Source organism: Tachypleus tridentatus, chromosome 10, assembly GCF_004210375.1.
Source record: "Tachypleus tridentatus isolate NWPU-2018 chromosome 10, ASM421037v1, whole genome shotgun sequence".
Classification (NCBI taxonomy): Eukaryota; Metazoa; Arthropoda; class Merostomata; order Xiphosura; family Limulidae; genus Tachypleus; species Tachypleus tridentatus.
This window is the reverse complement of record NC_134834.1, coordinates 129,033,680-129,046,691: the sequence shown is the minus strand read 5'-3', so window position 1 is coordinate 129,046,691 and position 13,012 is coordinate 129,033,680. Positions and strand designations below refer to the sequence as shown.

Genomic DNA, 13,012 nt, shown 5'->3' with positions numbered 1-13,012 from the left:
AAAATTGAAGTGAAGAAATAATTTATAAAATGATGTAGATTTGGTTAATACCTTTTCTACCACATCAGTTATTTTACAACTAAGACATCTAAAAAAATTGATGTAACATTTATATCAGTATTTTGTATGGTGTGTCACAGTTTGTTGGATGAGTTTAGTAATGAGCAAAAGCTTTAGAGGCATAAGTATACAACAAACCCCACAGAATTGGAATGATGTTAAAACATACAGACTTCTTTCTTGAAATTTGTGTACTTGGTAAATAAATAATTAAGGTTTTATTTAATCTTGTAAATCAAATACAGATTTTTGAACTAAAGCAGTACAACAACCTTCATTAATATATATATATATAAAATGTTTTCATCTCTAATTCTCTAATAATTCTGCATCATACACAGACAAGATGTCTTCCATTATTTTCCACAACTGGTCCTTGCCAAGATCTTCACAGAATGTCTAAAACAAAAATTTCCAAACTATCTAAAGTCTAAATAATTAATTTATACATTTTATAAACCAAAACTTTTTTTTTTCATTTGTATGGAGATGTTTAGGATATAGAACCAAATTGCTTATGTATTTCGTTAAACATTTACAACCAAAGCAATGATTTAATCTTAATTACTTGCTAACAAAATACTACCAATAAAATTTTCTTAATACACATTCAAATGTTTTTGGTAATTATTTTTTAGCAGTTTCTTACTTTAATTCCCAAATATTTTATAATAATTTAATAATGTATTTTTACTTTCACGCTGTTGTTGCTGTATGGTAGAGCAACAAAATACATATAAATGGGATATACAACATATATATATATATATTAATGTAATATAATTGTCTGAAATCATTTTAAGTGTCTTTATATCTGTCCAAGCTCAAACAACCAAACCTTTGAATTGCTGAAAAACTGAAATTTTGGTCCTATTCCCAAATATTCAAGTATGTTTATTTTACATGATAAAACCTTGAGATACACTGTTTTCTGTTGTTGTTCCTGCTTTTATGGAAAATTATGCACCCATGCACAACATTGTTACCTGCAAGTGTATTGACTAACATGAAAATAGGTCCAAACTCACATCATGTCTCCCTTTTCAGTCATTCTACCCATAGTGTTAATATATTAAAACATTAATTTAAAAGGTGTTTTAATTAAAATATATCAGAACTAATATTTTCTTTTCCTTTGACACTGATATTTATTTTGTACCACTGACACATATGAAGGATCTTAGGATCCCCATTAAATGTTTTTAAGCAATAACTAAGACTTTACTCACCTACCTACACTGCTTCTAATTAAAAAAAAAAAGAAGAAATCAAAGTGAGTTACATTCTTGTCTGCACTGATTTTATTTGTGAAGAACATCATATTGGGTTCAAATTATATTTTACAGTAGTTTGGTGGTATACCTCTGTCTGTAGACATGAACACATACCCCATTAATGCAGTTTTTATGCATAGAATCTTACACTGTGGTAAAAAAAACAAACATATTTACCTCATGCCATCTCAGTACAGCATCGTTGTTGTACGAAACAGTGACACCATAACACTCTAATGCTAAGTAAATGATAGCTACAGCAACATGCTGTGGTTTATAGCGAAGACAGGAGGGTAAGTGATAGAAGTCGCACAGGAGAGACCAACATGTCCTGAATAAGGGTAGTTTGGCAAGAATATCAGGTGCTATCCAGTCTTGAACAGACTTTAGATAGTGAAGTAGGTACTAGATAAACAAAAAGTTAATACACTTAATTTCTTCCTTCCATCTTAAAATTGAGGCTCAAAAGGAACAAAAGATAGTGTTATAAATGGGATATACAATATATACATTAATGCAATAAAGTTGTCTGTAATTATTTTCAAAGAAGAAATAACTTGTAAAAATATAAAAATAATGATCAATCGAAACAGTGTGAAGATGGTCTAAACATATGCCTGAAAATAGTCATTTGGAGATATTATTCACATTTAAATAAAGAAAAGTATCACTTATCATAACCAACTAGCTTATATTTTTGAATATTTTACTGTAACTGACTGTAAACAGAATTTCCAATTTTTTAAAAAATGTGAAAAATGTTTCAATACAAAATACTAATGCAAAAAAAAATAGGCTTCTTGTTCCTCGTGTAATTCTAGCTTGCAGCAGATAACATATGAGCAATACAAGTACTCATACCTTCACAAAACTGAGCTCCATGATAAATTTTCCAACATGCAAAACTTCTAAGAAACAGCCACAGTTAATTCATTATTTTGCTTCTCCAAACTTGCTTGGTACTGGTAAGTGGCAAGAACTCCCGCACTCCATTAGAAGAAAGGGAGTAAAAGTGCATTAGGGAGTGTGGATGGACTGCAACACCCAATAGGTGATCATGAAACAGTATTTTTAAAAGCATACCACAATGATTTAGTCAACTGAGGCAATGGAAGGGATGGGCAGCATCCCTTCTGCTTTATCCATGCTGTCCATGGATAGTGCAGTCTGGGAAAGATGTGTTATAATACAAGTATCTTGAGGAACTTGCATACAAGTGATCTTATCAAACACCCAATTTTTAAGGGTGAGCATACACAACCATGAAAATACAGAAATTAACAAAGCCTAGTGAAGATCTCATGGAAGGATATCTGTGAATGGTTTTAGCCATTTAAGTTGACCCCATCTGAGTACAAACAGAACATTTGGTCAGGTACCACTTGTCAGACAGTGGGATCCAAAGTGAAACTGAAGCAAGGGCCTTTGAAAGAAAAGAAAGCATTAATAAAGACTTACTTGTCACATCTGCATTGAAGTCAGGAAAAGACCCACAGGAAGCAAAAACCAATGTGGTGTAGGTAGTAGAAATGAACTTGTGTGAAGTTATCCACATTTCCTATAATAGAATCTCCTCCAATGGCTGACAAAAATGAGAGGCAAGGTAGAAGGGAAGTTGATGTAGTTGATGTGAGGAAACATGAAAGAGATCATGTCAGGAAGGAGACAAGGAGGTATAAAATACCTGAATGAAACATGAAATACAAGAAGGTAGGACTAACCAGGGAAAGATTACAGGAAAAGGTAAGTTGCAAAGGAAGAAACAGGTTCCCATATAACAATGGGAAGGGAAAAATTAGAAATGTAGGACAGGCAGATTGGAGAAAGGAGACTTCAACATCAAGACTCACATAGGCTGTAGGAGGGAAAGCATGACATGAATAAAGAATAAGGGAGAAGGAGTGATACTAAGATCTGGTAATGTTAAGGCAAAATAATCCAACCTATGAAAACTGCAGGTCAAAAGGAGGAAGAAATATACCAAAGGAAGTGAACCAGGGAAACACAGAGACAGAAGTGCAAACAGAGGTAAGGTGAGAGCAGGAAGGACCACAATAATGTCCTAGACTGGGAGTGACAGATGCCTCAGTGGACGAAGGAATGGATCAATATGAAAAGGACCATGTGGAAATGGAAAGAACAGAAAGAGTGGGGTGTTATGCCACCCAACACCTGAAATTCAGAAGACTGAAGAATCCTCCTCAAATAACCATGTGTTAAACTTGGAGAAGCCTGAAACCCTAAATCAATGCCCCACTTGGATAGATAAATGGCCAAGAAGAGCAAATGAAACAGGCTAAATGTGAACTACTTTGCAAGAGAAACTGGAAAATTTAGAGGAGTGCTGATGATTAGATTGATGAAACAGGTTGCGATGGAAGGGAAAAGTAAGGAGAGGTACCACCTACAGTTGCAGAAACTGAGAGAACCAAGGTTCCATAGGTCAGGTAGGAGCAACCAGAATGATCATGAATGGATGAAGGAGATGACAGAAAGTAAATGGATGAAAGGGTAAATAAAGGAACAGATGAAACCAATCACAGCTGAAGGTATCATCAGCAAAGGCTGTAGGAAAGGGAACCATGGATGAAAATGAAAATAACTGGGATTGAGGGTAGTGGTAAAGGCATCAATAAAGGGCATACCTAAATGAAAACACAGACACTGAAAATAGCAGGATGTGGGGACCACACCTGTGATAAGAAATCCAGACAGGAAAGATGTTCAACAAAGAGAGGAGAACAAGCATCCATGACATGACATCAAAATAATTTGATGTGTGTGAATCAAGAAAGAAGATTCATAGTGCAAAAGAAAACAGTATAACTCATCCTGTAGAAATGTTAGAATGGATCATAAACTGCTGGCAACTGGTAAAAGAAAAATGATCCAAACTCAATGAGCAGACAAGAGTTTAAGAAAATTGATGTGAAATTTCCACAGACCAATGTACTGAAAACCCTTGGCAATTGCTTGTGCACCCCAGCTCTGAAAGGAAACATCTGTAACTCGGAACATGAAAGAGAAGTGAAGTTGCTGCCAACATATGGGCTTTGTCCAACACCAACAAAAATCAACAAGAAAGGGTATTTGTTTGTTTGCATAAAGCTACACAAAGGGTTATCTGTGCTCTGCCCACTATAGGTATTGACACCCAGTTTCTAGCAGTATAAGTGTGCAGACATTCTGCCGTGCCATTGGAGGTCAAAGGGAAAAGAAGATAAACAGAAGCATCCAAGGGTCCACTGCTCATGAAAGGCCTACTGAAACAAATGCATATACACCCTGCTAAATGATATGTTAGAGGTGACCATCATCCAAAAAGCTATTGAACCTTACTAGTATAAAGTATAGGAGTAAACAGTGCAATCAGAATGGCCAGCTCTGTAGAAAAGTAGACTTCAATTGAGACTGGTGTTGAAGAAAATACCCAGATGTACAAAGTGTTGAAGAGGATGAAAGAAAGACCTCTTCCAAAATGATCAACCACACCTTTGAGGAGTAGGACTGGCTGACTCTCATTTGGAAATAGGAAGAAGCCAGATGTTTATGTAAAAATGGAAGTGCAGTCCCCAGGATATGAATATGCTAAGCAATTGTGCAAATACTTGGCAAAAACAGATGGCATGGAAGCAAGATCAATGGACAATTTGGCAGCAGTAAAATCCTGCATGGAGTAGGAATGACACCTGTTAGGGTAGGAAGACAAGAACTGCCTCAAACACACTGACAAACCAGAGATTCCAAGGAAGAAGAAAAAAAAAAGTCACTTATTGTTGGGAAAAATGGCAAACAGTGGTACCATAGCAATCTATTAGAGACAGGGGTGGATAGGGTAAGGTCAGGAAAAAGGGTTCAGAGTCAAACCTTGAGAACATTGGATTTCTTGTATGAAAAGGTAGATTGGATAGAAGCCACCCACCAAGGTTACAATAATCATGTCAAACTGGAAATGTCAAAAAACAGGACCATAAAAATACTAGTATGTATGGAAGTTGGTGTCGGGTTCACAAGAATATAGCATTGTGGCCCATAAAAGTTCTAAAAGAGAAATGAGATATGTGTGTAGAGCCATAGCTAAGACAACATGCAACCGAAAGTGGAAGAGCAGGGGGATTTATCTCCAGCAACCACGTAGGGTTCCTGCAAAACCCATAAATAGAAACAGGAAAGCCAATGCTGGAAAACAGAAAAAAGTAGGATGAACAGGATATTTTTGGAGCCCATCCCCATAAATAGGTAAACTGAACCCACAACTGATGGAACCCTGCCTGAAAAATTGAAAGAGTGGACAAATTCAAAGCCCACAAGAGACAGGCATATGAATGTCATCACCAAACAGGATAGAAAAAGCATAGTGTAAACCTGAACAAAAGTGAATGGAAAACAACTGCATCAAGAGATAAAACACACACCTGAGAAGCTCCAAAAAACAAAGGCTGAACAGAATCCTTGGGAAGGTGTTGAAAAGCATGGCAAATTCTGGAGGAGGTGATCAAAATTAGACTGCATATGCCTGTAAAAGGTGTGAAAAATTCAGGAAGACTAAGGGCATGAACAGGAGACAACATGCATTCTATAAAAGCTAATATTGTCAGGGAATGGAGAATACTGTATGGGAAAATATATATGTCTTTCTCCATTTGGTAAAGTATTCAATTCCTTCTCTTTTTCTTAGGTTACCAAATAGTATTCCAAACACAATTAAATTAAACAGTAACTTTGGTGTAAAATTGACATTTTGCTTCACTTCCAAAACAACTTTGAATAATAATTTTAATTTTCTCTCAATCAGAAGAGGTGTCACTAATATCTCTTTATTTCTGAATGAAATTTTGGACAACTTACTAAACATTATTCACTTTCAGCTTAATTAAATTCATATAATCAAAATTTTGATGTGAAACAGTTTTAAAAACATTAAAATACTTCTTTTCATCCTGAAAAGTTTTTATCATTGACAAGAAAGTTTCAATTTATATACTCAATTAGTTTCAAGTAGATTGATATTTGTTAACACATTTATTTTGATACTTTACATTATTAATTATAATAGTTGCTGCTTTAGTTATAGGTATGGTAGCACTATACTCTTGGATAAGACAGTTTATAATACATATGACAATATATTTATGAATTTAGAATTTTAAACTATACTTTTATTTCAGGTCCATAATTAATACACTTTATCAATAATTAAAAACTGAAGTATACCTTCATCTACTCAGTAGTTTTTTTTTTTTAAGAATATTATCAATGTAATATATTTTATTGCAGCTAAGTGCTAGAATGTGTGTATGTAAAACATTTAGAATTTACATTCTAAAGCATCAGCCAAACAAGATATTAACATGTATTGTTAATGTAGCATAGAAAGAAAATACAATTTCTGTCATAGTATAATATGTATGAGAGATAATTTACCACACATATTTTACATATGAGAGTGCTAAGATACATTTCTTTATTGATCACTTCTTAATGGAATAATAACAGAAGCATGAGATGACTCCAAGATGGCAGTGAATCAGAAAATATGTTGCACCAATAATGGGGTAAAATAAGCAAAGATATCAAGAATATTTAAAACCTGGAGGTGCTCTAAAATGAAACCTGGTGGTTTTCTCAGATTCAAAATATGTTCAAAAAAACTTTTTGCTCTCAGTGTGCTTTTAAATTGTTCAAGAAAATACTAAGATCCAAAATGAAACCTTTAAATTAAAAAAATAAAAACGTATTACAGGAATGTGTCTGAAAGAAATTTACACATCTCAGTTTTAGACTTTAGAAACATGAAATACTGATTAATGCTGGTAAGTAAAATGAAAATGTCACAAAATTCAAATGTATTGCTATAAATGTAGAACTTTAAACATTCATACAGGATAAAACTAACTTTTGACAATAGATTACATCAATCATAAAATGCTTAAAAGTTATCATAAGCTTAATCATTGGCTAAATTTGTAGATAAACTCAAAAATAATCCAACAATGATTCTAAGAAATATTTGCAATTGGCCAATTGCTAGTATTGTATTCAAGAAATGAAAGAGTTATAGGAACATACTAAAGAATAATGTTAATACACACCACTTTTTTTGTAAAGCCAGTGATGTACTTGTCATAATGATACCATTCCACAATTAAAAGTATGTATCCTTAAAACCTGAATATTTTTAGAGATCACATTAAGATCAAAAAGTGGTAATCATTTTGCTACATATCTCTCCTACAGAAAGTGTAAAGTTGTTTGAGAAATTTTATGCAATTAATTTATTTTAAAATTACTAAACTTATTACTGACTCAGAACTCACGGATTGTCTAATACTTCCAGAACTAAAGTTTAGGAGACCCTTAGCTGATTTTAAGTCCTCACCTGCTAGGGACATTTCCCCACTGTTTATTCCCGGATCTATGGACATTTCCCCAATGCTTTCCCAGTTGCTAGGGACATTCAACCAATGCTTACCCCTTCTCCTAGGGACATTTCTTCTATTGGTTTCCCCAGTTGCTAGGGACATTTTCCCCACTGCTTATCTTCTTTGCTAGGGACATTCCCCTTCTGCTAACACCCTGTCTAGGACATTTCCCTCACTGCTAACCACCCGTTTCTAGGGACACTTTTCTACACTGATTACATCCCATTGCTAAGGACTTTTCCCCACTGCTTCTTTTTTTTGCCAAGGACATTAAACACACTGCTTACTTCGTTCCTAGGGACATTTCGAACACTGCTTACTCCCGTTGCTAGAGACATTTCAGACACTTCTTGCTCCCCTTGCTAGGGACATTTCGGACACTTCTTACCCCTGTTGCTAGGAACATTACCCCTATTTTTTACCCCCGTTGCTGGGACATTTCCCCCACTGCTTACTCCAAGTTGCTTGGGACATTTCACCCAAAGCTTATCCGTGTTGCTAGGGACATTTCCACCACTGTTTACCACCGTTTCCAAAAACATTTTACCACTGATAAATACCGATGCTAAAGACATTTCGGACTCTGCTTACCACCCGTTTCTCGAGACATTCCCTTACTGCCTACCCCTTTTGCTAGGGGCATTGCCGTTACTGCTAAGCCCAATTATTAGGGACATTTCGCACTGAATACACCCCGTTGCTAGGGAAATTTCCCCACTGCTTAACCCCGTGGCTTATGACATTTCCCCCACTGCTTAACCCCTGTTCCTAGGGTTATTTCCCAACTGCTCACTCTGTTGCCAGGGTCATTTCCCACACTTTTTACCCTGTTGCTAACGACATTTAACCATTGATTATCACTGTTGCTAGGGGCATTACAGACACTGCTTACCCCGTTGCTAGGAACATTTACCCCACTTCTTACTCCTTGTTGCTATGGTCACATCCACCATTACTTCCCCACGTTATTAGTGACATTTCCCCCACTGCTCACGACCCGTTGTTTGGGATACTTCCCCTACTGCTTACCCCCTTTTCAAGGAATATTTCCTCCACTGTTTAACACCGATTTTTGGGACTTTTCCTTTACTGTTTACCCCCTTTCTAAGGACATTTCTCCACTGCTTAACATCGTTGCTAGAAACATTTCAGACACTGCTTACTCCCGTTTCTAGGGACAATTCCCCCATTGCTTATCCCAGTGACCAAGGACATTGAACCCACTGCTTACCACGTTGCTATGGACATTTCCGACACTTCTTACCACCGTTGGTAAAAACAATTCACTTAGTGCTTACCACTGTTGCTACGGACATATCCCCCACTGTTTACCCCAATTGCTAGAGACATTTCTTACTAATTACTCCCTGTTTCTAGGGACATTTCCACCAGTGCTAACTCCTGTTGATAAAAACATTTTGCACTGTTTACCAAACGTTGCTAGGGAATTTTTCCCTTACTGTTTACCCTCGTTGCTAAGAACATTTTATCTGAAAACAACTCGTTGCTAGGGAAATTTCCCCAACTACTTATCCCGTTGCTAAGGATACTTCCTACAATTCTTAACCCCGTTGCTAGGGACATTTTCCCCTATGTTTATCTAGGGTTCTAGGGACATTTCCCCCACTGCTTACCCCACATTGCTAGGGGCATTTCTTCTAGTGGTTTCCCCCCGTTGCGAGAGACATTTCCCCTAATTCTTACCCCACGTTGCTAGGGTATTTCACCCAATGCTTACCCCTTTTCCTAGGGACATTTCCCTTTCTTCTTACACCCGTTGCTAGAGAGATTTCTCCTACTGCTAACCACCCGTTTCTAGGAACACTTCCCCCATTCCTTACCCCTGTTGCTAGGGACATTTCCCCACTATTAACCCCGCTGCTAGGGACATTTCCGACACTGCAAACCCCCATTTCTAATGACATTTCCCCCACTGTTTATTCCCGGATCTAGGGACATTTCCCCCAATGCTCTCCCTCAGTTGCTAGGGGCATTTACACCAATGCTTACCCCTTTTCCTAGAAACATTTCTTTATCTGGTTTCCCCAGTTGCTAGGGACATTTCCCCCACTGCTTACCTTCTTTGCTAGGGACATTTCCAACTTTGATTACATCCCATTGCTAAGGACATTTCCCCACTGCTTCCTTCTTTTACCAAGGACATCAAACCCATTGCAAGGGACATTTTTGGCACTGCTTAACACAGTTGCTGGGAACATTTCGGACACTGCTTAACCCCGTTGACAGGGAAATTTTTAACACTGTTTACCCCGATGATGGAACATTCTTCCTATTGCTTACCCCCATTGCTAGGGACATTTCCCCCACTGAATACACCCCGTTGCTAATGACATTTCCACCACTGTTTACCCCAGTTTCCAAGGACATTAAACTCACTTCTTACCCCTGTTGCTAGGAACATTGCCCCTACTTTTTGACCCCATTGCTGGGACATTCCCCCACTTCATACTCCAAGTTGCTTGGGACATTTCCCCCACCGTTTATCGCCGTTCCTAAAAACTTTTCCCCACTGTCTTCTCCTGTTGCTAGGGGCATTTCGGATACTGATTATTTTCGTTGCTCGAAACATTTCCGACACTGCTAACCCTTATTGCTGGGGGCATTTCCCTTACTGCTTAACCTTGTTGCTAGGGACATTTCGTACTGAATACACCCCGTAGCTAGGAAAATTGCCCCACTGCTTACCCTCGTTGCTAACTACATTTCGGACTCTGCTTACCCCCGATGCTAGTGATATTTCCGACACTGCTTACCACCCGTTGCTCGGGACATTCCCTCACTGCCTACTAATTTTGCTAGGGGCATTTCCTCATGTTTACCTTCGTTGCTAGGGACATTTCCCCATGGAATACACCTCTTTTCTTGGGACATTTCACCATCTGCTTACCCCCGTTGCAAGAGACCTTTTCCCCACTGATTACCCCTGTTGTTAGTGGCATTTTCCCCACTGCTTACCCCCGTTGTTTGGGATATTTACCCCACTTTTTAACACTGTTCTTAGTGACCTTTTCCCCACTGATTACCCCCATTGCTAAGCACATTTTCCCCACTGCTTGCCGACGTTGCTACGGATATTTCCCTTACTACTTAACTCACGTAACTAAGTACCTTTCAATTACTGTTTACCACCTGTTTCCAGGGACATTTCCCAATTGTTTAACTCCGTTGCTAGGGACATTTAGCACTGAATACCCCCCATTGTTGGGGAAATTTCTCCCACTGCTTACCCCAGTTGCTAAGGACATTTTCCCCACTGCTTACCCTTTGTTCCTAGGGTCACTTCCCAACTGCTCACCCCTGTTGCTAGAGTCATTTCCCACACTGTTTGCACTGTTGCTAACGATATTTAACCATTAATTATAACCGTTGCTAGGGGCAATTCAGACACTGCTTACCCCTGTTGTTAGGGACATTTTCTTCACTACTTACTGCCGGTTGTCTGGGAAATTTTTCCCACTGAATGCTCACCGTTGCTTGGGAAATTTCCCCCACTTCTTACCCTCTTTTGCAAGGGTATTTTCCCTCACTGCTTACCTTCCGTTACTAGGGAAATTTCCTTTACTGCTCATCCCCTGTTGCTGGTGACATTTCCAACACCACTTATTCGCGTTGCTAGGGACATTTCCCCCAAAAGGTACCATCGTTGCAAGGGACATATCCCCTACTCCTTACCCCCATTGTTAGGAACACTTCTCCCACTCCTTACCCCGGTTTCTAGGGACATTTTCTCCACTGCTAATCCCTCGTTGCTATAGACATTTCCCCCACTTCTTACCCCTGTTGCTAGGGTCATTTCCTCCACTGTTTACCCCATTGCTAAGGACATTTCCCCATTGCTTATCACCGTTGCTTATGAAATTTCAGACACTGCTTGCCCTATTGCTAAAAATATTTCCTTTACTCTTTAACCCCGTTTCTAGGGAAATTTCTCTCTCTGCTTACATCCGTTTCTAGAGACATTTCCTACTCTTCTAACCATTCGTTTCTTTAGACACTTCCCCATTGCTTAACCCGTTGCTAGGGATATTTCCCCCACTGCTTAACCCCGTTGCTAAGGATATTTCCCCCACTGCTTACCCCTGTTGCTAGGGTCATTTCCCCAACTGTTTAACCCGTACCTAAGGACATATCCCCATTGCTTATCCCCGTTGCTAGGGACATTTACTTTACTGCTTAACCCGTTACTAGGAATGTTTACCCAACTTTTTAACCCCATTGCTCGGGACCTTCTCCCCACTGATTACTTCCGTTGCTAGGGACATTTCCCCACAGTTAATCCACGTTGTTACGGATATCTTTTCTACTGCTTTCCCCACGTTGCTAGGGACATTTCCCTTACTGCTTACAACCATTTGCTAGGGACATTTTTCCACTTTATACCACACGATGCTAAGGCTCTTTCCACCACTGTTTACCCCGTTGCTAAGGACATTTCTATCTGAAATCAACTCATTGCCAGGGACCTTTTCCCCACTGCTTTCCCACATTTCTACGGATATTTCTTTTACTGTTTTCCACACGTTTTTAGCGATCTTTCCTTACTGATTACCACCCGTTGTTAGGGACATTTCGAACTGAATACACACAATTGCTAAGGAAATTTCCCCCACTCCTTACCCTCGGGTTCCAGGGTCATTTCCCCCACTGCTTACCCTCGGGTTCCAGGGTCATTTCCCCCACTGCTTACCCTCGTTGCTAGAGGCATTTACCCCACTTCTTATCCCCGTGCATAGGGTCATTTCCCCAATTGCTTACCCACGTTGCTAGTGACACTTACCCCACTACTTACCACCCGTTGTTTGGGATAATTTCCACACTTCTTTCTCCCCGTTTCAAGGGACATTTTTTCCACTGTTTTCTACCCTTGCTTGGGACATTTCCCCTACTGTTTACCCCCTTTGCTAAGGACATTTCTTCACTGCTTAACATCGTTGCTAGGAACGTTTCGGACACTGCTTACACCTGTTGTTTGTAACATTTCGGACACTGCTTACCTACCTTTTAAAGGGACATTTACGACACTGCTTACCCCCATTGCTAGGGACATTCCCCCACTGCCTATATGTGTTGCTAGGGACATTTCGGACACTATTTACTCCTGTTGCTTGGGACATTTCCCCCTCTTCTTACACCCGTTGCTATGGACATTTCCCAATACTTACTTTCCATTGCTAGGGACATTTTCCAGTTCATACTACCGTTGCTAGGGTCATTTCTCCCACTGTTTACTCCCCG

General features: G+C 38.8%; 1 long non-coding RNA gene across 1 annotated transcript; it reads right to left on the bottom strand.

The window, feature by feature from the left end:
* Positions 1–252: 252 nt before the first annotated feature.
* LOC143230296 (uncharacterized) lies at positions 253–7,707 on the bottom strand. The gene is made up of 2 exons (XR_013016375.1): positions 1,512–7,707; positions 253–459 (listed from the first exon to the last, which is right to left on the bottom strand). It is a non-coding gene; the product is annotated as an uncharacterized LOC143230296 (long non-coding RNA).
* Positions 7,708–13,012: the final 5,305 nt, after the last annotated feature.